We start from the raw sequence: 4,452 nt of genomic DNA, 5'->3' as shown, positions 1-4,452 counted from the left end.
AAAATGAACCTAACTACCTTCACCCTTCCACCCACTCATTTTATCTATCTATCTATCTATCTATCTATCTAGCTTTCTCTCTCTCTCTCTCTCTTTATCTCACGCTCGTACGCGATAATAATATAATTCGATTGAAGAGAACGAGCGAACGAGCGAACCAATAAGAGACTACCTTTAATCGTGTTACTTCGTTACCGTGTTACTCCGTTACTCGCCGCGGTGATATCAACGGAATATCAATTATAGTGATTAACCAAGACGCCTGGCACGAGCACAAACTTTGTCTCTCCCTTGGGAACCCGTTGAAAAGGATAGGAAGAGGGATAGGAACTTGGTCTCGTAAAGAAGACTACACAAGGATAGAAAGAGATAGAAAGAAAGAGAGAGAGAGAGAGAGAGAGAACGATTGACTGAAGACAAGTTGAAGAAAGAGAAACATAGATAGATAGAGAGAGAGAGAGAGAGAGAGAGGAAACGTAAGGGTCGTAAGAACAGAATAATATCTTTTGTCAGATTCAAATTAGCTTGTGGAATATTCAAATCGTCGAGCTGCTTGAACAGATCTCTTGGAAGCATTTCAATCACTTCGAAAAAGAGGAATACGTAGGTTGGTATTTCTACAATCATTAACATTATATTACTTTTTGTTTTTTCTGATTATCTTAAATAAAATTAAAATGATTATTAACATCTAGATTATCATCGAGTTATTTAACAAAATATTCTTTTCTATCTCAAATCACAAACTTTTATATTATAATATGTATAATATATAATATAATACCAGATAAATGTTGTTAATATCGATTGATTTGAGATCAAATTAACGATTCAAGTCGTATACGTATTAGGGTTTGTTAGTCCTATGGGCAATGAGCTTTCAAATATACGAAGGACAATGAATTAAACACGGTTCCGTGATCCGCTAAAATTAGGCCCGAGGCCAGATTATAATAATGTCGGAATTGGGGGGTTAGTTTTATCGTATAAAAGTATAGTTGGAGGTGATGCCAGTCTGTTTCTACCTCTCTCTCTTTCTCTTTTTCTCTACGTTATTATTATTATTATTATTTTGTTTCTTTATTTCTCTTTCTTCTACACAGCTGTCCAAGCAAGCAAGCAAGCAAGCTAGCTAGCTAGCTGGTAGGCAGTGTTAACATTTGCTGAGTTCTTCTCCTGTTGGCTTTAACCAACCGTAAACGCCGAAAATCTAATCGACGAAAATTCAATTTCACGTTGACAATACATGCCTCCCTCCCTCCCTCCCACCCTCCTTCCTTCTCTCCTCCACCCCCTCGTCCTCCTCATACGCGGATTATCGTTTAGAGTGTAGGGTGTGTTTGCCTGAACAAGTTTGACACGTTCCTGCATTTCCAAAAATTACAACAACGAAAATCGTCCGAACGGTGAATACACACCATGGGTGTGAAGAATTCGTAACGGTCAAAGGATTCGAATCTGCGATCCTCGAATTAACGATCCTTTTACTTCACGCTGTTGGGGATTTTAACATTGTGACGATGAATTTGAGGAGACAACACGTTTAAGCCCTTCGACGAATTATCAATCTAACCAATTTTTCTATAGATTTATCGTTACAGTCATTTCATTTCTAATGAGTTAAGGGATAGGGTTGTTAATAATCAATTTATTTTTTTCATTCACGATAATATAATAATATTATATTAAAATTGATCGTTTTTTCTTGTTGTTGGTGTTATAAATTGTTTATACATTTATTTATTATATATTCGTAAATTATATTCAAGATTGATTGAGTTATCTAATTCGTAGTATTTTGTTATATATTATTATCATTTGATTTCTGATTAAAATATATTATTCATAATTCAAATAAAACAATTATATATATATATTTATAATATTTTTATTTGTGAAAGAAAATACGAATATTTTTTCTAATATGATGGTAAATACGATTGGGGTGGAGGGTGTCAAAAAAAAAATATTCTCGATGAATTTAATTAACGGATTGAACAATATTTTTGATAAATTACTTTATCGACTTAAACATTCGTCATGGTTCTCGTATAATCCTACTAATCTTTGATCATAAATTCAACGAAAGATTTTTACTCTTATATATATAAATCTCTTTTTTTTTTTCCCCCTACATTTCCATAAAAATAAAAAGGATCTCGAATCGAGATGTATTTTATATTATATTTATTATTTTGTTGTTTTATTCTTTTTATTCCTTCACGTGTTTCTCATCTAACACGAGACGAGGATGATGATGATGATGATGATGATGATGATGAAGACAACACACAGGGACACGAAATGGTATTAGGGATGAATTATCGTAGAATCAAAATAATTCGATAAATGGGGTGACGCGTATTACGAGAAGGGACGAAACGTTCCTCTACGTTGGGGTGCAAAAACATCATTCGAGATGGTCAGATAAAGTATTGTCACGGTGATTAGGATGTTCCTTTTCGTGTTTCCCTTTATTATATTTTATTTTTTTTTATTTTTAGTAGTAGTACACACACACACACACACACACACATCGATCGATCGATATTGTAAGATTAAAATCATATGTCCGATCGTAAAATCAATTTCGTTTGATTCCAATTCGATGATCGATGATCGAACAATTGAACAAGTTTCCAGAAAAATTGGACAAAACTATGTCGGTTATATATATATATAAAAAAATAAGGAGTCGTGGTATGGCGTTTATTCGTTTGAGCTAATTTTTTGGGCGTGGTCCCGCGTCCATTTAGATCCTCGTTGAAATCCTCTAAGGGCAGATTGGCGCCGTGGCTTGGAAAAAGCAACCCTCGCAGCTGTTCGATTTACTTTTACGTTATTTTGCGTTGCGTTGCGTTGCGTTGCATTACTTTGCGTTAAAAATTTCTATCTTTAATAAATATCGCGAAATTATGAAACTATTTAAAATAATAACAAAAAATAAAAAATACTTATCAATTATATATATCATATTATATAATTAATATATTAATTATATATATATATACTTAATTATAATAAACGCAAAAGAAAAATAAAATATAAATACAAATAATATTACTAAGTTTACTCTTAGGGAACACTGTGTTCGAAAAGTTATGGTAGGATAACGTTTTTAAAAATTGACTCTATATAGAAGATAGTGAAAACTTATGACTGTAATAAAAATGATGTTATATTGACTTATGAACATAACTATCAAGTTGCTGAGGAAGTCTCAAATAGAGACGAAACGTTCAACGGATAAATATAATGTTCATCTTAATTAAACCCGTCCAAAAAACAACTCCCCTAAGAGTAAACTTAGTAATAATATTACAAAATTTTGGATAAGAAAAAAATCTTTATTATATTAACATTAAATACAAATAATGTTCTTAAAATAATATGAAACAATTTTTGATAGGCCGAATGGGGATGGATAAATCAGTGGAAGGGGAGGAGGGTAATTTTAACCCTCAGATAAAAATGACGGGTCAGGTGGTCGAGTTTAAACGACACAATGGCACGATCTGAGAATGATGAAAATCCGTCCAGCTAAATCTTTCATTCAAATGCGATCGTTCGTTCGATCCTCCCTCCCTCCTTCCACCCCTTACATCTTTTCCCACCCTACTTCTACTTTTTACATTAGATGCATCGAACGGTAGCTAAATAGGATACTTAGTTGCACATTTGGTTCTGAACTTTTCGAAAGCGTGATCCCTGATCCATCGAAAACTTGCGACACGCAATTCAAGATCTTATCTATTGCTAAGTAGCAATAGAACCAACACCACTAGCCATCACCATCACTATTACTACTATTACTACTACTATTACTACTACTATTACTACTACTACTAATACCACTCGAATCGAATTTGTTCACCCTTCAACGGTCTGGCTATTATGTTGTTCTTTTTAACGGCCTACGAACAACGCGTGTGTTAATTTATCTTTTTATTTCTTTTTTATTTTTATTTTTATTTTTTCCCTTTTTTCTTTTTTCTTGTTTTTTTTTTTGGGTTTATCATACCTCGAAAGTTATCGTAACGATTGATTAATAATGTCCGTGAAAAAATATTATTTTTAAGTACACCCGTTATTCATAGTCATTTTTGTACGACAGATTAAATCTTAATAGAGATATATCAGAACTTTAGGAGAAGTAGGGGGTGAGAGGGAATTTGAATTTATTAAGGAATTCTATATAAAAGGGGGTTAAACAATTCTTGATATTATGGAACTCGTTTTCATTTTGTAGGTTGACTTATTTATCAAATCTAACATAATATGATATAAAATAATATAAAACAAAAACAAAAATGTGCAATATATAAAATAATAATAATATATAATAAGATCACATAATATAATATTTATCTTTATTAATCACCCTTTTTGATGTATTTAAAGAATAATATAATATGAAAAATAATAGAAACAAATGTGTGTAATATAAAATAT

Source organism: Polistes canadensis, unplaced genomic scaffold (genome assembly GCF_001313835.1).
Source record: "Polistes canadensis isolate GaletaPanama2010 unplaced genomic scaffold, ASM131383v1 scaffold_231, whole genome shotgun sequence".
In the NCBI taxonomy this organism is placed as follows: domain Eukaryota; kingdom Metazoa; phylum Arthropoda; class Insecta; order Hymenoptera; family Vespidae; genus Polistes; species Polistes canadensis.
Note: the sequence above shows the minus strand (reverse complement) of the source record.